Source organism: Tamandua tetradactyla, chromosome 1, assembly GCF_023851605.1.
Source record: "Tamandua tetradactyla isolate mTamTet1 chromosome 1, mTamTet1.pri, whole genome shotgun sequence".
NCBI lineage: Eukaryota > Metazoa > Chordata > Mammalia > Pilosa > Myrmecophagidae > Tamandua > Tamandua tetradactyla.
The window spans coordinates 72,986,478-73,010,924 of NC_135327.1; the positions used below are offsets into that span (position 1 = coordinate 72,986,478).

The following is a 24,447-nucleotide window of genomic DNA, read 5'->3' on the forward strand; positions in this document are numbered from 1 at the left end:
CTCAACTCTTTCCTTTACAATTAAAGAAACATCTCTGTATTGTCTAAAAAATCTTTGTGTTGTTTTCAGGAATAAAAAATTGAGGGAAAATGTTTTTAAGAATCATTTTTCAGGGCGGGCCACGGTAGCTCAGCAGGCAAGAATGCTCGTCTGCCATGCCAGAGGACCTGGGTTCAATTCCCAGGGCCTGCCCATGTTAAAAAAAAAAAAAAAAAGAGGGGCTGAAGAGAGAACCTTATTACTACTGAGCCATTTGGAGTAAAAAATATAATGAGTTACTGAAAATGCCACAAACATGGGGCTCAGTTCTTAGCAGGAAGCTGTACCTGGTGTATACTTGCTGTCTAGAATTCTATTATGTCTTTTTCTCTACAAATATATAGAAACCCTTTTGAAAATATCAATTTCAGCATTTCTTCCTCATAATAATTAAAAAGCTATTTTAATTCTCTTCAGCAAAGAATTACATCGTTGCTTCAAACTACATGTTACCAGCCACAAGAATTCATATTTGACCAAGCATAGTGAGAACTACACTGATTTCATAGTCTCAATATTTTATAGAAGACGTGCTTTGAATCTTCTATTGGAGGAACACAAGAGTACCTCACACCTAAGCGGTTTGCTCAGCCTCCTAGATAAAAGACGGCTGATAAGCAAGGTTCTCAGCTTCTATCATGGCTTTAAACTTATTCCAGTGGCTGTGAAATACAAGAGCTGGTCAGCATGTGAAGCTTCTTCATGTCACAGATGTTCACAGAACCTGACCATATCGTTCTGTGTGTGGAAAGCATCCAACTTCCTGCGTTTATTCCCAATGAGCAGAAGCAGTGACTGAGAGAGTTCAGGCGTTGGCCTGGGGTCCGTCCATCTGAAGAGCTGTCACTACTGGCCCAGCCTCAGAGCCTGAGCCCTGAACTAGGACACAGACACTCCAGTGACAGGATTTGCATTCTGTGAACTGGAGAAGCACCGGAAGAGGTCAACACTGCAAATGAATTTTCATTTTCTAGTTCTAGGTGCCTCCACCCACTGGGCACTGAGGTCTGAGGGCAGGGCCCACACTTTGCAGGGATGGGCACGCAGACACGGAAGTCATGCATTACACGCAGGGCACACTTGCTAATCCAACCCACAAAGGGCCCTGTGGAGGGTGACCCAACTGGTTTGAGATGAGCATCACAGGGCAAAAGTGAAGAAAAAAACAAAACAAGGACAACCACAGAAAACAGCCAGGGCCCACTCATCCAGAACATCCCTGCCTCACGGTAAAAGCAAGAGTAACCTTCTAGGTCTGCAAAAAGAGGTGAGGGTGGGGGACAAGGGGTGTAAGGGTGTCCTTACAGCACATGCCATGTACTGCCCTTGTTAGGTTCACACTCGCAAAGGGGAGGATTCCCCTGGAGGACAGGTATGACAAGACACATCCACCCACAGTGTCTTACTCAAACCTCAGAACACTTGCTAAGACAAGTAGAAGTGACTGTCCCCAGTCCCCAGATGAGGGCACAGGCTCTGAGATGCTAAACGATCACATGGCAAACACAGGACCTCACGGACAGGAAAGCCCCACTGAATCACCGCAGGCAGGCTGCAGAGCCAGAGGTGGCCAGGAGGGAAGGGAGTAGCAGCAGCTGCCCTCAATGTCAAAGTACCTGAGTTTTACGGGCTCCAAGGGGCCAGGAGGGAGCAAGGAGAAAAAGTATGATGATTTAAAATCTTAAAGATGGATTACTCAGATGGAGATCTAAAACTGAGGTCCTTTCAAAAGAAGTTATTTTCCCTGATACATGTTTCTAAATTCGTTAACACTTTTATCACTTTCGCTACCATCACCTCTGGTCATCCTAGATAATGGAATTTTATGAGTTATGATAAATCAGCGATTTTTACAAATCTGGGTGCTGTTATGGGTTGAAGTCCTACCCACGGGACCTATTTAGAAATAGGGTCTTTGTGGATATAATCAAGTTAAGATGAGGTCTTATTTAATTAGGATGGGCCCTAATCCTATATGACAGGTATCCTTAGAAGAGGAGGAGAAGGTACAGACACAGAGGAGAAACCCATGTGAAGATGGAGGTAGAGATCAGAGTGATGTGGACGCAAAGGCAAGGACCTCTCAGGGCCACCAGAAGCCACAACAGGCAAGGAAGGGACCTCCGTAGAGCCTTTGCAGGGTGCACAGCCCTGCCAAAATGCTGATGTTGGACTTCCGGCCTCAAAAACTGTGAGCACGAAGTTTCCATTATTTTAAGCCATCTAGATAGTGGTACTTGAAGGCAGCCCAAGGAAACTATGAGAGGCGCCTTCCAAGAGACAGATGTCTGTACATGTAAAATATAAAAAGAGAAACAAAATCTAAGAGAGCAAATTAGTTAAGTCAAAAAAGGAAAAAACATACTGTGATGACACCCACATACTGACTACTGAGCCCCTGAGTAACAGGCTTCGGCCATGAAATGGATCAGAAGATAATGCAAACAAAGAACAAACTACTCAAATCTCCCTTTGCCTACAAATCTGATTCTAGAACTGTTGGGAAAATGACTGCAACTTTATCAGAAAAGTAAAGATTGTTCTATAAAACAGCCCTTGGATTTAAACACCGTAAAATATACATACTCCGAAGTCCTTCCAATGAACACCTACCTACGAGTAAAGCACTTGTTCTACAGTAAAACCCAGATAGCTGATGGGAGACTTCCTTCCACCTAAAAAAAACACTTGAAAAGCATCCAGAAAAGTTACATCTAAAGCACACTCCCCAGATTCTAGAATGAGATCTCCAGTTAAACTGTAAAATACTGAAGATAGTGGCATCTGATTTCCTTAATCTCATTCTTTGAACAAATCTCAAAAAGGCACGCAGTTCCCTCTTCCCAATCAGTCTCCAAAGCGCAGTGCTTATAGCTGTAAGAACAGTATGTCTCCGGTGCTGCCAAGAACGCAATGTGAGAAAGTAAGCCAATGCAAGCTCTGCGGGGGAGCAATATGGTAGCATGTATCCACATTACACTGCATACTCACTGCTCTGAGGATACTGCTGCAGAACTTTCTTAAAAGCAAAACACTGCAAACAACCTCCAGTCTACAAAAATGGGACAGCTGGAATTAAGAAACAGTCACATAGTGAAAAAGAATGAGGTGGTTCTATATGCACTTTTATGGAAGGTATATGGGGAGACAAGCTAAGAGCAAAAGAAAGAAAAGAAAAATCAAGGGGTGGGCAGTACTGCATTTATATGGGAAGAACAGACTTCTCTTAGGATGGGTATTGGCAAGATGGCCACTGGGGAGGGGAACTGAGGCATTCAGGATAAACAGGACAGACATTAAAAATTCCTTGCCTCCCTCACTCATCACCTGTGAGTCTTCCCTCTATAATGTCCGTTCATTCCCTCTCTTCTGTTTCCATTGTATTGACCTGACCTTCTGTCCATGACCCTCTGCTGCTTAAAAAGTACCCCAGGCCTACCGAACTTAACATGGCAGCCTTGCTCTGGCCACAACCCTTCCCAATATTGAGTTCAAGGTTTCATATTAGAATCACCTGGAGACCATTTAAAGCCCAGACATCAACCCACCGTTGACCCCTACCCCAACATTTAAGTTCTCTCCCTGCAGGGAGAACTCGGCATCAGAATTTTATTTTAATAATTATCCAGGTAAATTCTAAAGAACAGGATACAAGTATGCTAATATATGCATGTAAGTACAAATTTCCACATGTGATCTATATGTATATTGAATAAGGATATACGTGTCAACATTTATATGTTAGCAAACATTAACAGAATCATCGGCAGCTTAAATGTTTCAAACGTATGGGGCAAGTATTAAAATATATAGTTATATTTTCTATACTACACACCACTTTTCCTCCTGCTTATTTCTAAATCCACTCCAAACAGATGCTTTCTTTCCCCAATACTCTTCTGAATCTGCTCCTGTCAGGGCCACCAAGACTTCCCATGTTGCCCCACCTAAAGGTCAATTCTTAGTCCTCAGTTTCCTTGACCCAGCTGCACCCCTTCCTCCCCAGGCATGGGACTCCCCACCTTCCAGGAAGTTTTTCCTTCTGTCTCACTTGGGCTTCCCTCTCCAATCCTTTGCTGGTTACTCCCCATCTCCATGACCTCTAAATATTTGAGAGGTCCCAGCACTCACCTCTCAGATCTCTTTTCCCCCTACCCCCACTCCTTTGATCATCTCTCATTGCCATCACTTTAAAATCATCTAAAGCTAAAGACTCCCACACTGTGTTACTAATTCAGACCTCTTCACTGAATTCCACATACAGAGACCCAACTTCCCCCTCGACATCACCATCTCACGCTTAAAAGGACCAAAAATCAAATTCCCAGTCTTCAGTTCATCCACTTCTCCCACACTTTTCCCCATCTCTGTCCATGGAACTTTCCTTCCAATTGCTCAGGCCAAAAAAAGTGAACTCATCCTGACTCCACTCTTTCCTTTCATATATCACATCCGATTTGTCAGAAGTTCCACTGCTTTTAAAGAGATCCAGAATCCAGGCCTGGAATGGCACAGGGTACTAACTGGTTTCTCACCTTCTCTCTGCCCAGCTGCAGTCAATTCCCAACAGAAAAGCCAGTGTGACTCTGTTAAAACTGGGGTCTCTTCCCCCTGGTTCTTTAGTGTCGACACCCCTTCTCAACATGAAAAAGTGTGAACAAGCATAACCTAAAGATCTCTACAGACTGGGAGAGGATCAAAGGAGAAGGAAGAGGTTTAACAGAGAAAATAGGATTTAACAAATGAGTATGACTGCTGAATCACTATATTAATATTCCTTCTAGCCTCCAGTGTTTTGGAGCAATTAGAAGGAAAAATCTAAGATGGTGGAATGGTAGCCCATGACAAACTCCGGGATCTGCTCTATAACTTCTTGCTGAAGTTTGCTTTGAAAATTATTGCTTTTTCATTCTTTGCTTTGTATATATGTCATATTTTACAATTATGAAAAAGTTAAAAAACAAAAAAACTAGAGTCTCGTCATCTAATTCTACTCCCTGCCCACATCGTTCCAGCCGCCCACCCCCACCTCCAAATTAAAGTTCTCCAATGACTACTCCATCTTCCCGGAAGCCCAGTCACCTCCCTAATTGGGTGAAGAGGGTGGCGAGAGTAGAGGAAAGATGAGAAAGGGAAAAGGTAAGAAAAGAAAGGGAGCGGAAGGAGGAAAAGGGGAGTGGGAGAGAGGGAGAGAGAGGAGGGAACGGGAACAGAAGGCAGGGGTGGAGTAGGGAGGGGGAGGGGGAAAGCAAAGGCAGGCAGTCAGGATAAAATCATGTTTAAAAATGGCTTCATCTCACGTAATCTAACTCATCCTGTCTGGATAGATCATTTAGACAATATACACATAGGGAGTCCAGAATAAGAATGAGGGTCTTTAATCCTGTATAGCTTACTGTAATGCCTGGATACATCCCAGAATATATTAAGCAGATAATCTCCCATCCCTGAAAGGATGGGAGAAAAATCATGGAACTATTAAACTTTACCACTGGGAAAACTCCGGAGACTGTGTCAAACATTAGAGACACCCAAATCAATAGGCCAACCCCTTGATCTTGAGACTTGTTCTTGTGAAGCTTATGTATGTAGCAGAGAAGCTCAGACCACCTATAGTAGGCCTAACAGTCACCTCTGGAGGACCTCTTTCATTGTTCAGATGTGGCCTCACTCTCTCTAAGCCCAACTCTGCAAGTGAAACCATTGCCCTCCCTGCTACATGGAACATAACATCCAGGGATGAAAGTCTCCCTGGTGGTGTGGGAAATGACCCCAAGGGATGAGTCTGGCACTGGCACCATGGGCTTAACAATGTCATCCTGACCAAAGAAGGGAAAGGAAGTGTAACAAATAAGGCATCAGTGGCTCAGAGAGTTTAAGTAGAGTCAAGAGGCTACTCTAGAGGTCACTCTCACGCAAGCTTCAGTAGGACATTGCTACCTATCATAACTTGCCAAACCCCAACCAAAACCATTCTTGCCAATCCTAAAGAATACCTAGGACATTATATAAGATTCTGCAAAGGTTCCATGCACAATGTAACTTTCCAGAAATCTACAACTTCCAGATGGGTCTCTGGAGCAGGTAAGTCCTGAAATGCAGAGGGGCCAGACTCTCCAGAACATCAACTAGTTCCATCCTTCTATCCCATATTATCAATAGCCCCTTCCAACATGAAGTATTTAGAATACCCCTAAAGAGTGGGAGAAAGATCAAAGGTGATGGTAGAGTTAATCAAACAAGGTAGGTTTTAACATATGAGTATGAATGCTGAATCATTATATTGATATTTCTTTTGGTCTCTAGTACCTTGGAGCAGCTAGATGAAAACATGAAAAATATTGTTAACTGTAACCCATACCAAACTTTAAAATCTGTTCTATAACTACTTGTTAAAATGTACTTGGACATTTATTGCTTTTTTGTATGTATGTTATACTTCACAGTAAAAAGAAAAAAAAGTTAAAAAAATCTCTTCACCCTTCTTTTGAGAGCCACCTTGCTAGATCAAACACAAAAAGAAGCACTGGTAGAGAATAAAAATGCTTGGTTTTGTCAACACCCAGATTTACATTCTGTAAACTCTTCTTGTTTTTGTGGATTAGAAAAGATGGCTGGGAATAAGCACATAAATTCCTGTACCACTTTGCTTGTTTTTCTCATCAAGAGCAAGAGGAATGGATGGAGTCAAACAGAATCAACGGCCAGGTTCAAATCCCATGTCTGCCCCAGTGTGGCTCTGGGAAAATTATGTGTCCCTTCTGAGCCTCATTTCTTTCTTATTAGCAACACCCACCAGATTAATGTGGGAATTAAATTATGGAAAGATCACGGGTCATGCTTGATGCACAATGAAGCCCCAAGGACATGGCCATCATTTCCAGCTGGCTTTCACCCTCCTGCATTCTCCCTCTCTCATGATTTTTATCTCAATGCTTCAGATCAGTTTGAAAGATATCATAATCATTCATTATCTGGCTGTCCGATTTGTAGGTACTTAAAACAAAACCTGTATTTACAGTCCAATTATAATCCTTTTCTAGATGCAGTCCAACCCCCAATTATCATCAGATAATATATAGTTCAAAATTGTCTTAATAGTTCCAACTTTAAGAGATGAGCTAAATGTACATAAAAGACAACTTACAGAAAACAGGACTAATGAGCTCCCTTTTCCTATCTCTGATATTAATACCCATATTACAGGATGGGATGGGGGCTAGAGATCTTGCTTAACAAGGGAACTCAATTACCTTTTCCAGCCTTAATGGCACCCTACTGATTCATTAATTAAGCACTGGGTTGGGGTTTTCCTCCACTCTGTAATTACCTCTGGTGTAAACCCCATCAGCCCACAAGGCAACAGAAGGCAAGCCAGTGGGATGGCTGCCCTGAGGAACACACAGTCTCAGTGTGAGCAGAAGAAAGCAAAAGTCAGGCAGGGCTAACAGGGAAGGAACTGGGCATGACAAGGTATCAGATACAAACCAAGATGGAGGTGTGCCAATATGAACCCCATGGTCACACAGAAGTGCTGCTCCCAAGGGTACATTCAAGCCAGTAAGTGGTGACCACACCTCCTGCCTGAGGTGGCACCAATGAGACCCTGGATATCAATTGCCCTGCACAGCATCTGCAGCCCATAGCCAGCATGTGCCACAGGGCCAGTCACATAGCTACAGTAAAAGTCATATCACAGAATCCACAATTAGTGGTTACATTATTCGATATGAGCCAAGTGTTGTTTAGAAAAGATGGGCATTAATGAGGATGGGAGTCTAGGGGAAGGTTTCATGGGTGATGTGGGAACTGAGCTTGGAAAGGTGGTACAAATTAGCAAGAAGTGGAAAGTGGAGACAAAGAAAAGGCATGTGGGCACAAGCTCAGAGATCTGACAGACAGCTCCCAAGGCTGGGAGGATTGGGGGATAAAACTATGGGAGGACCCTTAAGATGGCACAGAGGTGTCGGGCATAACACCCGAGAGCAGAGGAAAAGCCTGATGAGTGGGCAGGGGAGAAATGAGCATTGAGGGCCAATTCCAAGGCTGCTGCAGGAAGGACTGTCTGATGGACAAAAAGGAAGGACAGGTGTGAGAGCTATTTCAAAGAGGAAAAGTTCAGATTTCATGACCAACTTCACCTGGTAGATGAAACAGATAATGAGGAGAAGATGGCTCAAAGGTTTTATGTCTGGTGACTGAGAAAACAATGGGTGGGGGTACTTTTGTTGAATATTTACAGTGGGCCAGGCTGTGACAGGCTCAAGGTTTTAAGTGACCCCAAGTATGACTGGGACTGAAGCCTCTTGGACCCAGAACCTTTGGGATATTAGAGGCAGATTGGGGTAAAAATACAATGACATCTATTTTGATCACAATGATTTTGAAGTAAAACAATTCCAGATTGGTAAATGGGAGAAAACCTACATATAAAACATACCTGCCCCTCTCTTCCGCCAAAAAAAAAGAGGATAAAAGCTATTAGAGCATTTCTTTCAAAACCATGATGTCATAATTCCTAATTTCATGGAGAGACTAAATTAAAATACATCTGAATTAAAGACTCTTGCCCTTTCACTTACAAAAGGTTGGAAGGAGTCTAGACTCTACATCCTAGATGATCCTTAAAATCCCTCTAACTTCAACCTTCTAGATGTTTACAAACATATTATCCTATTTATGTGAAATACTGTTCTTATTACCAAACTCTTCAATGTATAATTATGAAGTAGAATTTTAAATAGTTGTCTTTCAAAACCACAGATTCCTATCTATGCTGGCCACACTAATTGTATGTTATCAGAGTCACTATAAATAACCACCAGGAGTTTTTCTTATAAAGTTTGCATAATTTGTAATATCTGTCATTTTCAAAGCAGTATTTCCCTCCATTGGTTCTAAAATCTGCAATGACTAAGAAAGCAATTATCTTCTGATGAAGTCATCCACATCCATCACACATTCTGGACCTTTCAGACATCAGCTCGTTTGTCTATGAAGTAATTCATCAAAATAGCCCTAGAGAGTACAAAGAAGAAGTCACCTTTGAAATGTTACCCTCTTCTCTCCTCCATCCTGTATTTAGGCCTACAACAGCTCTGTTAGTTTCAAAAGCACGAAAAGTTTAAATGGAGTTATTCAATCAGAATTTGTACTTCTTATCATAAATCTCATCACACATTATTACATTCCTCTATTTTCTTTTTTTTTTTTTAAAGAGAAAGGGAGGAAGGGAAGGAAAGACAGAGAGAAGGAAGGAAGGATGGAAGGAAGGAAGGGAGGAAGAAAGGGAAACATCTTTAAACATTTTCTTGTTTTATTATATTTTGTTTGTTTGTTTGTTTTTTACATGGGCTGGGGCCGGGAATCGAACCGAGGTCCTCCGGCATGGCAGGCAAGCACTCTTGCCCGCTGAGCCACCGCGGCCCGCCCCCTCTATTTTCTTTTAAATGAGACCATAACTTTAAAAATTTAATCCTCCTTTCAACTTAGAATATATTGTAATAGCCTGTTTATCCCACTACTCTCTCAGTTCTACTGTTGCCAGGCTCCCCCCACTCAGCAAGATAAAAAGGTACATCCTTCTTAAAGACGGCTGGAATGTCTGGCCTACAGATCATATATAGAAACACCAGGGAGCCCTAGGGCAGCTCTCCATGGGGAAGCAACCTCAAATGAGCTCCCTTTACTACCTCAGGAATGAAATCCCCTTGGGAGGTGTCAAGGCACAAAGTCCTTTGTGAAATGTACAAAGATAGCCATAAGTAACATCCTTTTCGAAAAGGCTCCTATCAGGCCTACATAATACCTATTGGAACGGGTGAATTAACTGTCAAAACTTGACAAAAGCTGAAGCTGGAAAAAAAAAAAAGAGAGAAAGTTGCTTTACTGCATCTTTGCTTGTTTTCCATCTAAGCAGATGCACTCATGGAGAAGGTGTCCCTTCACATAATTCTTCCATGTTGCTATCTCAGGGCAATCCTGTTCAGAAGTTGACATGACTGCAACACAGTTACTCTTGGGGTAAAACATATAAATTCTAGAGTGGGCTACCCATAATTCTAAGTAACCAACATTAGTCAGAAATACATATGATTATCATGCTGAGGTTTCCCAAACCTAACCCATTCCTTCTCCCCAATATTTGTGAAGTCAAACTATACCCACTGTCATTATCAGAGGAGCTACATTTTTATATCACAAATGATTCACAAATGCCTAGCCAACTACTGTGGCTGCTTTAATAACAGGGCAAAGATACCCTATTGATGGGTATGACACATCACCCCAGGCAACAGATTCAAGCCTGCAATGATCTCCACAGGTGCAAAATTACCCATTGCCAATAAATTGGGCATGTATCCCAGACCAAAGTCTGGGCTATCTGAAAAAAAAACGAAGTTCTTTCCTCTCTGACCATCTGAAAAGTAGGTATAGTCAATAAAATTAGGGTAGACTCTGAGGATTCACAATGGTTTGTCCCCTGAACCCGTAAGACTCAACAAAAAATTAACTAGGGCACCAATCCACTCGAGGCTACAACTCTCTGCTCTGTAGGGGACATCCATGTCATGGAACCTTGTCCACTGTCTCTGCTGGATGGCACATCACCTTCCTGACCTCTGCTATCCCAACTCTGTCCCAGACACAAACTTAGATTTACTGGTAGACCCAAAGGTATGCCCCAAACCAGAAGCTCAGGACCTCAGCAGGAGGAGACTGAATCCAGAAAAAGAAGTTGGAAGAAAGGACACAGCATTCCTACAAGCCTAGAAAGAAGCACAAATGCAGATAAAGAATCTACAGCAGCTGAATTTGAAATAGCAGAAACCTGGACCCAACCCAAATGTCTATCTCCAAGAGGATGGAAGAGCCGACTGTGAAGTATCCATACAATGGAATAACCCTCAGCAATAAAAAGGAGCTAACTACTACAACAGCGATCAACCCAAAGGAATCTCAATATAATTATGCTTAGTGAAAGAAGGTAGATGTTCTAGTTTGCTAGCTGCCAGAATGCAATATACCAGAAATGGAATGGATTTTAAAAAGGGGAATTTAATAAGTTGCTAGTTTACAGTTCTAAGGCCAAGAAAATCTCCATAGAAGTCTATAGAAATGTCCAATCAAAGGCATCCAGGAAAAGATACCTTGGTTCAAGAAGGCCAACGAAGTCCAGGGTTTCTCTCTCAAGTGAGAAGGCACAGGGTAAACATAGTCAGAGTTTCTCTCTCATCTGAAAAGGCACATGGTGACCATGGTCAGGGTTCCTCTCTCATCTGGAAGGGCACATGGCGAACACGGCATTATCTGCTGGCTTCTTCTCCTGGCTTCCTGTTTCATATAGCTCCCCGGGAGGAATTTTCCTTCATCATCCCCGAAGGTCACTGGTTGAGTGGACTTCTAGTGGCTATGTCGTTCTTCTCTGCTCTCTCTGAATCTTTCATTCTCTAAAATGTTTCTTCTTTTATAGGACTCCAGAAACTAATCAAGACCCACTCAAATGGGTGGAGACATGCCTCTACCTAATCCAGTTTAACAACCACTCTTGTTTAAATCACATCTCCAGGGAGATGATCTGATTATAGTTTCAAATATACGATATTGAACAGGGATTATTCTACCTTTATGAAATGGGATTTTGATTAAAACATGGCTTTTCTAGGGCACATACAACCTTTCAAACCAGCCAGTAGACAAAATAAATTGGTTTCCTTTGCATAACAAGCAAGAAAATGCAAACTAATCTGTAGTGAAGAAAGTAGATCAGCAATGGGGCAGGAAAGGATTATAAAGGGACCTGAGGAAACATTTTGGATATCTTCATTACTTGGATTATGGTGATGGATTCACAGATGCATACATGTCAAAGCTCATTAAACTGCTCATTTTAAATATGTGCAGTTTACTGTACAATTTACACCTAAATTAAAATGTTAAAAAAAAAAACATTGGGGGGAAAGGGGAAGATATTAAGGGATTTGGTGTTATCAAGAGCAAACATTAAATTCTTTGTGCCTTGGTTTCCTCATCTTTAAAATGTGGAGAGTGATATCTACTTGATAGAATTGTTATGACAATCAAATGAGTTAATCCACAGAATCACCTAGAAAAGGTATTATTGTACCGTAGTATTGTGTATTATTATCTAGTCTCTGTACCCAAGGCAACTTACCTGCACCTCCTTTCGTACAGCACATACTCTCGGCATTATTATTTGTTTCCATACAGACCACTCCCACCATCCAAGAGCATCTGGAGGGTAGGAGGAGGCATCACTAACCCCATTCTGTGAGGTTAGGGACTTCACAGAGAGGCCGTCCCTGGACCTCTGGGTTTGGACCACTACGACTTATATTAAATACCATACTAATTACTTTATGCTTGCAGTATACTTTGTCCAAATTTAACTTTGACATCGTCACTGCTTAACCTTCAAGAAATGATGCCTGTTAGCTTACCCCTAAATATTCAAATACCCCAAATTGTCAGAAACTTATCAATACTTACTAATCTTTTATTATGATTTCAGTTCTCTTGAAAAATTCTTGTTTGAAAGATAGAATGGTTGTCACCAAAATCAAGACCTGAAGATTTCCTGTGCAGCTTGATGCCAGCAATCAGATCTTCTCCCAATTTCTAATGTATGGAAATAAGGGCAAGAAATAGCCCTGCGTGGTTTTGAATCTTCAGAATAATTGCAAAAAGAGAAGGACTTGCAAACTGACAAAAGAACAGGAGCATGTGAGTTATCAATCTTTAACTCTTTAAAAGATTACTGGATTATAATTCTTCCTACTTAATTAAGTACCGAAATTTCAAAATGGTCCACTTTGCTTTATACACATCAGGCATCTAACTCTGTCAATTATTTCCATCTTTTGGCCGACTCTTATAAGAAGCCAAATATATGTACAACGCTCCTCCTAAAACTCATCTACAAGCTGAGCTGTAGATGCAAACTCCAAAAGCTAAAATGGAGATTAGTGTTCTAGCCAAGCTAGGGTAGCACCATTCCCCCCAGGTCCTCCCTTTTTCCAAATAAAATCCCTGAGGAAACATAAGAAAGGAAGACACTGGAAAGTGGAAGAAGGCAGCAGACTGCCTTGGGAAGTTGGGACCTGAGGAATAAACTGGCACAGAGCTCCCTGGGTTTCCATATCACTCCTCATATATCCTAGATGGGATGCCACAGAAGCCTCCAACCTGGAACCACCAAGAAGCACAGAGAAGAAAAGCTCCAAGAAAAGTCTGTTTCCCCTGGCTAAAGGACTGGGAGAAGAGTTTACTAACAGAACAGATCTTTCTGATAATAACCGTTAGGGGGGCCGAGTTTCCACCATCACTCTACAGTATAAATGGGCCCTCTGCTTGGCCCACCCTGGTGTGAGGACCCAATGGACGGCAGAGATTTGATCGCCACTTGGCAACAAGGCAGACTTCCAGGTAGTCAACAGGGTCAAAGAGGAACTGAACCACTACCCAAACTAACTGCAATATGTAGTTCTGAGTCAGCATTCCACTCCTGCCAGTGGATTTTAGTGGGGCCCAGCAGGGAACTGAACATCCACCTCCACCCAGACCTAATCCTACACCTTACAGGGGGACTGTCTGCTTAAAGGATGATTGAACAGGATCCAAAATCTCATAACATGATACTCCAAATGTCTAGGATACAATTGAAAATAACCTGTCATGCCAAGAATAAGTATAATTACAACTTGAATGAGAAAAGATAATCAATACATGTCAACACTGAGATGACTGAGACGCTGGAATTATCTGACAAGGATTTTAAAGAAGCCATCATAAAAAGACTTCCATCAGCAATTATGAACACTCTTGAAACAAATGAGAGCTGAGGTGCTAGAATTCTAAGTTACTTACAAACAGGGTAATCACAGAGATTATTTTTCTTCCTTCAAACTTAGCATAATTATTTTTAGAAGTTTCAAACTTTTTTGGATCAGGGATTAATGTTCTAAGGGCCAAGGTTTATGGACTGAACATCTAAAAGTTGAATTCAGATATTTATCGAGATCCTTCCACATGCAAGGTATATGCAATTGCTCAGAGATGCTGAGATGAAAGACACATGATCCTGACTTTCCAGTGAAAACCAAGGAGGGAGAAAGGCAGCTACAAAATCACCATAACAGGGCATGCTGGGTTAAGTGTCCAAAATGAGGCAGAAATAAAACACTTTAGGAACACCCCAGGAGAATACAAAAAGTCTGCCAAAAGAATGTGAGCATGCTTACACTATAGAGTGGGCAGCAGAAAGACAGTTATTAGGGGAAAAATGAGAGGATACAAAAATAGAGAAAGACAAACAGGAGAAGGAAGGGAGTGCATTTTATAGAAGCCAAACGATGAGAGGATGTCAAGGAAGGAAGATGCAACGTCAACCAGAATATAAGCATTTCTTAAAGTCCTGTTTGTGGCTTTCTGACCTTAAGGATCAAAATGGTCATGCAGTAAATTGTTGTGATTTTCTGCCCTTGGAAAGAGAAAAGTACCATTTTTAGTTAGATTCTGAGTAAGTTTTGGTTTGAAATACACTGTAAATAAAAAAGAACTGTTGATTTAGGCAACTGAGCAAAGAAATTATTTCCACCCTTAGCCAAGCTCTGTCTCACTAAATAAGTTGAAGTCATGGCAATAATAACAACTAGCCCTGCTCTGACTACACCTCAGTGGTAAATGGGGCAGTAAGACAGAAACCCTCCTATCATAAATCAGACTCTTGGGAAAGTCCATTCCAGAGGGCAAGCTGGACTCTGCTAGCCATAAGCAGCAGAGCACTCTCTCGTGGGGCTGGGTTCCAAGAAGGGGTAAGTGGCTACCAGGCAAACTGTGCTTGTTGACCTGATGCTCTGAAACTCAAGTCAAACTCAAAAAATTCTCCAAGGAAAACTAAAAAGCAACCAAAAAAATGAGAACAGAATATGGCTAAAATTGTGGTCCCTGAGGGGCCACTGGCCTGAGGAGGACATTTAGAGACCAGAAGTGGGAGAATGGAAAAATTCAATGATTAAGGCCATTTCTATCTTTTCTCTCTCTCTCTCCCTCATGACCTCCAAACAAACAGGACTTGGAGACGGAGTGAACAGAGAAGGGGATGGACTCAACTGTTATATTAAATAAAACATGTGCTCTTAACAGGACTCTTTCTACTAAAAACTAAGCTCCACGTGGGTAGAAGCTGTGGCCATCTTCTAAATTCTATCCTACATGCCACTCATACCTAGAACACATGAAATGTGTGCTAAGAATTTACAGAACAAATAGGAAAAAAATCAGGAAAACAGTGAATGAATTCACTAATACTTTCATCAAATATATTACGCATGGTGAGGTATTGCATAATGGGTACACAGCTTGTTCTGGGTGATGAAAAAGTTCAGGTAGTGGTGAATGTAGCACAATATTGTGAACATAATTAATGCCACTGAATTGTACATGTAAAAAATGGTTAAAATAGAACATTTTATAACATATAGATATATAAGCATAATTTTAATATTATATAATATATTCAGGTTAGCAGACTTGAACTTGGAATCCAATTTGTTCTCTTCAGTGCATGAGCTCACCAGGTTTCCTAAATAACCCCACCAGTTCCAAGGACCATTCTAAGGGAACCACATTCCAGACTGCCTCTTTGGAACGATACGAGTTGGGAGTTCACAGCCCCTGCCCATTCCTTTTGCCACCTCCATGTCCCTACTCAGAATATGACTGAGAACTGGCTGCCCAGGATTAAGGGTGCAGAATGCAGCCATGGAATAAATCAAAACAAGATGGCTTTTGAAAAGTCTAAAACTTCCTACCTTATGCCCATCCTGGGAGAATCACATGACAAGAGTCCTCTTGGTTGTGTGAATACCACAGAGAGGACTCAAGTGCCTTTGTATCTGGAGGCAGAGAAATACCGTGATGGCATGGGTGCCCTAAACCCTTGCCCCCTGCCCTGTACCCCAGGGAGCTCCAAGCCCCCTAGCTTCTGCTAAGGGTATCCACACTCACCTGATGGATGAGAAGTTTATGTATAGAAAGGATTATGTGGCTAGAAAATTTGGAAAATTCCCTTTCCAGGGCAATTTTGGTAGATCAGCCCTTATTCAATACTACTCCCTGCCTCCCCCTGCCCCACAACCTTTCATGGTCTCAAACACATGAGACAGGGTAGTTGATTCCTATATTCTAGCACCTCACTCTCAGGACAGATGAGACACCATCTCCCACACTCTTGTTTCTCACACAGTGGCACAGACTATGCCTTGAACTGCTGTCTACAACTAGATTTCAAGCCAAAAATAGTAGTATTAACTGTGAAATTAGATTTCATTCCATGCCAAGAGGTTCCTGATTTAAGTGATCAGGATTCAAAAGTTCAGGCCTTTGAAGGAGAACTCTCTTCAAATGATATACCAGAAAGAAAAAAGACAAGAATTTGACAACTGTTTAGATGAGCCAAGAAATGGGGTGTTTTTGCAGGGGTGTAATTAGGGACTTTTCTTTTTCTTGTCTTTTTCAGATGAGCCTCTCCAACACTAAATGCTTACCAAAAACACAAATATTCAAGGAATCTCAGCATCATTTATGTAATCAATTCCTTGCGGCAGATGAAGGCTATCTCACAGAACACAGGAGGAGATGGGCCTTCAAAGGACGGAGGCCTTAAAACTAGACCACCATCACCAACCCCTAAAATACCGAGTCCTATTCCTTCAGCATGCATGCTGACCTCACAAGGCAAGCAGAACACACTTCTGAATTGACCACCCAGAAGCAGAAGCGAGATAAAGAAATCCCAGCCTTGTGTCCGTACCCTAGGTCTCACTCACCATGGGGGCACGTTAAAATCAGCCATGGAGGGTTGACTTACTGTAATTCACTCTCCTTTTAGACTTCTATTTCTACAGCTTTTGTGAAAAGCCAGAGATAGAGCATTTCCGTTACCTTTGCTCATCTATGCAGTGAGAAGGAGTAAAAGGCCACACACACAAAAATACTCCACCCCACAGGACAATCTGCCCCATCAAGAGGTCAGTTAACACCAAGGGAGCTCACAGTTCATCCGAAATGAGCCTTCCTCCATTTGACTTGAGTGGGAGCAGCAAGAATCTGGAGCCCCTTGTCCTGACTCCTTACAGGGAAAGTTTTCTCTATTAAGGCTTACTGACTCACAAAGGAAAAAAATCATACCCCCAGAAAAAGAGTCAATTTTATGTCATTTATCTAGAGAGAAACATAAAAGCTTCTAATAAAGTTTCTCAACATCTAACAAAAGGCTGACACTCGATAACTGTTTGCTGAATGAATCAAATAAATATAAATGATAAAAATCCATCTGTTCTGGATTCTGGCCAGTTAAGGAAAAATTCAATGGGACTAAATAACAATGGAAGTGAAGAGAAGTGAAAAAGAAAAAGGGCAAGAGGGAGGCAAGATGAAAACAAAACCCACGGGCAGTGGGTACAAGGACAGGAGGGTGGGGCAGGGAAGGGGGAGTCTAGACCCCTAACTTCCCTTCAGCCCTTCCTCCTGGGCTTCACTTTCAATTCCACCCTCCACCCAGGGCCAAAGCTTCCAGCAGGCACACTTGCTACATGACCATGCTGACTCAGCTCTCTGCTTGCAGCCCTGGCTGGTGTCACAACTAAGACTTCTGGTCCACCTGTAGCATTCTGAGAACCCCACCAGGACCTGCCTATTGGAATAAGAGAGAAGTTTCCATTAAGAGAAAAGGCTTCATTGGGTTGAAGCCCTGAGGGGAGGCAGTAGCAACACCTGCCCTCCAGATCTTTATTAATTATGTGTAGCCCAATCTTCCTGTTCAAGGTCAGGGCCGACCAATACACTCTGTTCTCATAAACAAGGTATGATTCAAGCTCTCCTGAGTGCCTATTCTGCTCTGGTCCATCTTCAACAATAACAGCAGACAACTTTGAGGGCTGACTGAATGCTGAGTGCTCAGAACCACGCTAGAGGCAGGTCGCATCACCCCCATTTTGCAGAAAGAAAATAGAGTCTTAGATGTTACATGGTCTGCAGAGATCAGCTCCACCTGAGCTCTCCCAGCAATGTTTAACTCAGCTTAATGTTTCTGAGAATAGCAATGAAGGAGGAAGAGAGGAAAGAAAAGGAGAGATATAGGAAGATCCCTTTGGAAACCCTGGAATGAGGAATCAATTGTTATACCTCTGTGCACGACATGCATTTACCAATCTTCCCTCAATCAAAGTAACTTAAACTTACCCTACCTGTCGAGGGTTTGCTCAGCAAGGCTCTGTCTGATCAAGACTTGGCACGCCCTGGCTTTGGCTGACAAAGCCCAAATGAGGCCCAAGCTGCTGATCACTGGTCTTCTTCTCCCCACTGCTCCCACCTCCTTCTCAGCATCCTCGTCAACCCCAAAGCTGTAAAAGCAAAGAGACAATCACTCAAACTGTGTCTAGCGTGTACAAACGTGAAATTCTACACTCTGCGCCCAAGAAGCAGACATAAAATAATTTTTTTTTGAGAAGATAATTTAAAAGATTCTGGGGAGAACAGACAAGAAAGAAGTGACAGTCAACAAGAAATGGAGTTCTAGTCACCATGTCAACTGATGGATCCCAAAAGATGACCAGAGGAAAAACGAGAAGATACGATGGCCCCTACCACCCAGTTCACTGTACATGTCCCCAACTGCCCATCCAGCAAGTGGCCTCCAAGGCAGATGGGATACCAGGCAGTTGTTTCTTCGGTCCCCTTTTCTTTACCATATCCACTTTACCCACTTATAAGGCAAAGGTTGCTTGTAATTCATGCCAGGAGCCCCAGTCAAAGCCTATTCCCCACAACAGATCCTCCCAGGTTAGAAACCTCAACCTAGCCTGCAGGAACCGGCCTCCCTCTCTCAAATCCCATACCACTTCAGACCCACCTCTTGCGGCCAGTCCACCTCACAGTACACTGTGCACCCTTCCCAACAAGAGCTCTGATGGCAAAAGACAATATTGTCTTCACAGCCATCATGTTCCAAGGGAGGTGTGCAGAATCAGCCAGACCTGAGTCCAACTTGTGGCTCCATTATTTACTTTCATTCATTTATTCAATATGTATTTACTGAGGGCTGAGGTGTCATTCCAGGTGCGGAGAAGGGAATGGTGATCGAGCCAGAGTTCCGCCTTGGTGAAGTCTACTTTTTAGTTATCTGGGCAACTCAGTGGTCATCCCTGCAATGAAGTGGGGATGATGCCAACTTCACTGAGAGTTTAAGAGATCTTACCAGACTGCCATTTGATTTTGATTTGTCTAAATGAAAGAGACACACACAAAATGTCTCATAGGGCAATGAGCACGAGGCAAGTGATAAATGATGGCCATAAAAACTGCTGTTTTTGTTATTCATATTAGCAAAATACTGCAAAAAAAATGTCTACCAGGTGTCAAGCTCATCCACAGCCTGGGATATAGGCTGCTCTCAGGGATAGAACAAAAAGGTCTGTAAAGTACCCATAAATTAGGTGTTTCCAAAATAAAACCTGCACCACTTCTTACCTGACAGGGACTATAAGTCAGCTAACAAATGTGTGCTGTACCTGCCAAATATAAACATGGCAGTTTTAGAAGGTCTTGCTGGGCAGACTGGCTAAGAGTTCAGGCTTAGGAATCAGAGACCCTTAGTTCATACCCTGACACAACCCTGACTTATCTGTGAAAATCATGGAAGTAACTGATCTTCAGTTTTCCCAGCTATAAAACTGAAATGAACGTAATATCTCCTTCATAGGGCTGTCATGGGGATTAAGTGAGAGAAAGCATGTTAAGACTTAATGACATGACCCAACATACACAGTAATCACTAAATGAACGCTAGCTATCATTAACCACTACATATCAAACAACTTACCCAGAGTCAAACGCAAAACGCAAAACCGTAAGCTATAAAGCTTGCTGACATTTAAAGGGAATGTTTATTTTTTTTCAGGGTTAAAAGGGAAGAAACATGATACATAATTATTTGTTCAAAATTCAACATTAACTATGCAAATGCATTTCATCCAGGGGGCCTACTTTAGCCCTCTCAAAGAATTTGAAAGCCTGAAAAATACAAAAACGATTATGTTGAGTAGAATATTTCTAAATTCTGGCAGTTAAACTAGATTTTTCTTTTTTTTTTAATCAAGGTACATGGTCCACAAGTATGAGGGATCTAGAGATGGCAATTCAAGAAGGCTAGAAAATTACGTACGGCCAGCAAAACTACAACATATAGGTTCTTATCTTGAGGAGTTTCCCAAGTCCTTCAGAAGACTCAAATCTTTTCCAGATCCCACTCTAAACACTCCAATACCCCTTCCAAAATGTATCTTTCAGGTAAATGCTTTCCAGGATGCCCTTCAAGTTTTAAAAGAAGACACATGGAAGTTTGCTTTCTTGTATTGTGCACAATACAATTATCTAAATTAAAGCAAAATGAAATGGAGCTGTCCTGTCAGTAGGGACCACTTCAACAATTTTAGTCTATTTTTAAGAAAATTTATGTTGAACTTCATAGCCGACAAAACAAAGACAAAATGATCTTTGAATGTGATAAATTGAAAAGAGTTACTAAAATACAAGGCCTCCTCTATCACCTCAGGACTGATGAACAGATCTGAGAAAACCCATTGCAATGGCAAACACAATTTCTGAGTATTTGTACAACAGCCCCACCCATCGCCTACACCCAGGACCATGACCTCCCCCCACCCCCACCACAGACCAACTCTGTAGTCATGTCTGCAGAGCCTAAATGGAAATCATTCAGTGCTACTGCTATCAGTCAAGATAGCATTTCTTGTAGAGTTTTATAGTCTGATGTGATATAAATTTGAGATCTTAAAGGATATACTAATGTGGTCAAAAATAAGTAACTTACTTCCAAAATATTTCAGAAACAAAGGGCCTCTTGATTCCTGTTTAGTATCTTTGATCTCTTTAAAAAATTCCTGAGCTAATATAAAGTTTTCCTTCTGCCTGGCTTCCTTGCACTAAATATTTAGAGTAATAACAGTGACTATTTTGACACACTACAAATCCCAACTTTCATGACGAAGAAATTCAGTCAGTTCAACCAGGCAGTTCGGAAATCAAGTGTAGGCCTCCCCAAAAGGTAAAAGAAAGCACTTAATAAAAAATGCATTTTCAATATTGTGCTAGTATCGGAGACCACTGTGCTTTCACAGAGTACTTATGAAGACAGCTTGAGAAACAGGTGGCTAAATGGAACTGAAGAAACGGCAAAATTTTAAAACACAATAATAAAATTTTCAGGAAGCTATTGCCAGAATTTGTGGCCAGCTTCAAAGAGAATCAACAATTAAATATGAAACACCACACTTCCTATCCCTTTTATCAGATGTATCCTTAAGACACCTTAAGCAAGATACACAACTTCAGCAATGCCATAATTAATTTCCTGGTAAAGATAATATGAGGACAAAGGAAGACGGCAGCGAAAGGAAGTCAGATCACAAGAAGCAATCCCACCGAACCCGACACTTCACATCACCAGAAAACAGTCAGAAGCAACCGAGTGAGGAAAACACCATTCACCTGGCCCCAGCCCTGAAAGGACTCTCTCTCGGTCGCCCACAGGATAAGTGTAGAAGTGGTCCGTCCACCCCCCGGTACCAGAAGAGCTCCCCAGAGATGGCCAGAGTGACCATGGGGACACAAAGCTTACACGAAGAAAAGAAATTCCAAACTCTTCCAAACATCACCAGAACCAACAGCCCTTTCCCAGGATTTACAAATGGGCCCAAGCCCCACCTGACCCCATCAATCCGAAGGTCAGGCAGGACCTGCCATCTTGACAAACCCTCACCATGGTGCTTCTAGGAGCCACTGACCAAGCAAGCTCGAGCATGGGTAAACCAAAGAAAATCAGTCCAAAGCCAACACAAACCAGAAATACAACAAGGTAAAAGGGACCGCCTATCTGAAAGAGACAATATGCTTCTGTCTAAAACGAGCCCAAAGTCGATGACATCATCAAGAAGGCAGTATAAGAGAAGGCAGACTCTATCCTTATGTTTGGTCCTGCGTGGTTTAAGAGACACCCAGTGGCAGAGTGCTGGCCCGGGCATCTCCTGCCTTAGTCACTGACCACAGAGCTACCCAAAGGGTGACTCAGAGTCCTAGGCACATTCAGGCACAGGGTCCCAAGGCCACACAGACCCAAGGTGGGGTCCTAATGGTTGGAGGATGCCAGCATACAAAGCAGTCGACGGAAACCAAGGCAGAAGAACTATTGAAACGCTGTGCCCGCGCATCCCGGTCCCTAACTGCTGGCACACTGGTACGAAAAAATCATGTGTTTGTGAACACTGACCCCACCTGGCTCTGTGGGTCTGGTTCTCCTGACGTGGAAGTTACAGAAAGTAGAAAAGATGCAAGAAAAGAAGAAACTGAACAGACATAAGGTAGGGTGGACCCAGGGCTGAAAGGTGGAGAAAAGGCAGCCCAGATGGTGGGAAAGGAGTGGAGCAAACCATAGCCACTGGGCTGGAAAATGTTTATAAAAACAAAGAGAACAGCTCAGGACTCCTGGGGGAGAAACAAAGGAAAGGAAATCCTCTCCTGGAAGGGAGAGCCATACAACATAGAGCAGTCTTAGAAGATACTGAGAGTGTGTGTGTGTGTGTGTGTGTGTGTGAGTGTGTGTGTGTGTGTGTGTGAGTGTGTGTATGAGTGTGTGTGAGTGTGTGTATGAGTGTGTGTGTGTGTGTGCGTGTTGGAAGAGTGTGTGTGTGTGAGAGAGTGTGCGTGTGTGTGTTAGGAGAGTGTGAGTGTGTGTGTGAGTGTGTGAGTGAGTGTGTGTGTGCGTGTTAGGAGAGTGTGTGTGAGTGAGTGTGTGTGAGTATGTGAGTGTGCATGTTAGGAGAGTGTGTGAGAGTGAGTGAGTGTGTGAGTGAGTGTGTGTGCGTGTTAGGAGAGTGTGTGTGTGCACACTAATGTGAGGTAATTTTACAAGTCACTGTGCAGACCCAGAGCAACAGGAAGGGGCAGAAAGACCTGAGAAAATCCCAACTGCTACAACCCCAGGAGCTCTCTTAGTTTGGTGTAAACTGGATCAATCACTGAAGAAAAACCTTAACACAAAGCCACACGACACTAAATCCCGGGCTAGAGGAAGAATCCGCTTCCAGAGTGAGCATATCAAAACAATCAAATGTCCAGACATCACCAAGAGATCAGGAGCCACACAAAGAAACAGGAAGAGATGGCTCAATCAAGGGGACAAATTAAAACTGCAGAAGGAACACAGACAGGGGAACAATGAACTAGCCCAAGATGTCAGACAAATCTCCTACATCAATTCAGGAAACTAAAGGAAAATATGGATAGAAGTAAACTAAGTATGGATACAGAAATAAATGACATGAAGAAGACAATGTGTGAAATAGAAGAATTAGGAAGTGTAAAAGGGAGCATAACACACCTTCATGGGGCTGAAAAAAAAAACACAGTAATAGAGATTAAAACTATTCAAAAGTTAACAGAGCAGTAGGGAAAGGCTAATCATATGTATATTCATATGCACAAACACAGTAACTGCCCAGAAAATAATCTGAAAAATATCTGACTCACAATAGCATACGGACACATACATATATGCCTATTCTAAATTAATCCTAAACCAATCCTATAAAAACTATAAAATATCACAACACTTTCTTGAGAAATACAATGATAGAATACCTAAAGAAATGAAAACCTGCTATTTTTCTAAACTGGAGAAATGAACATCATGAAGATCTGGATTCTTTCAAAATTAATCATTTTAAATAAGAAATAATTATACAAATGTTATGCTGGAGCAATTTAAATCCAAAGAGAATTTTTCTTGGAACCCAACAGAATGATTCTAAAATCGAAAAAAAAGAAAAAGTGATGCCTGTCAATTATAAAATATTAAAGGAGAATTACTCTTATCACACAGTGAAAGATATCATAAAGTAAAAGTACAGTGATACTGGTACAAAATAGATGCTACCGTTCATTAGAAAGACTTGAATTTACAAACATAAATTTTAATATTTTACCAGTAGAATCATGCATGATACAACATATTCCCATACAAAAGCATGTATGATCCACTCTGGCCCAACTTTGCACATGAGAGGCGGGTGAGTCTCTGTGGTCTTGGCTTTCTTGATTGTCCAGAAAATGCCTCTCAAGATGATGATGAGGACGATAATCACAATAACTAGTAATAATAATGAGAGCAGCCATTTATTACCAACCTATGATATGGCAGGCAGCTCACCAAATGCTTAACAACTCTCTCATTTCAGGATTGTCTGAAGATCAGCGAAAACAAATGCATGCACGCACATAAAAACCGATTCAAAGATTAACTAATTCCCA

The 24,447-nt window shown here is 42.0% G+C and overlaps 1 protein-coding gene across 13 annotated transcripts in view; it reads right to left on the minus strand.

The window, feature by feature from the left end:
- GRB10 (growth factor receptor bound protein 10) overlaps positions 1-24,447 on the minus strand; it is a 242,892-nt gene that overhangs the window by 183,720 nt on the left and 34,725 nt on the right. For 5 of the 13 annotated variants that reach the window (XM_077119255.1, XM_077119245.1, XM_077119157.1 and 2 more), the window contains exon 2: positions 18,309-18,464. The exons of 2 other annotated variants lie outside the window; for them this stretch is intronic. The gene's annotated coding sequence lies outside the window, so the exon portion shown is untranslated. 6 more of the 13 variants (XM_077119184.1, XM_077119176.1, XM_077119202.1 and 3 more) reach the window with 6 other exon arrangements.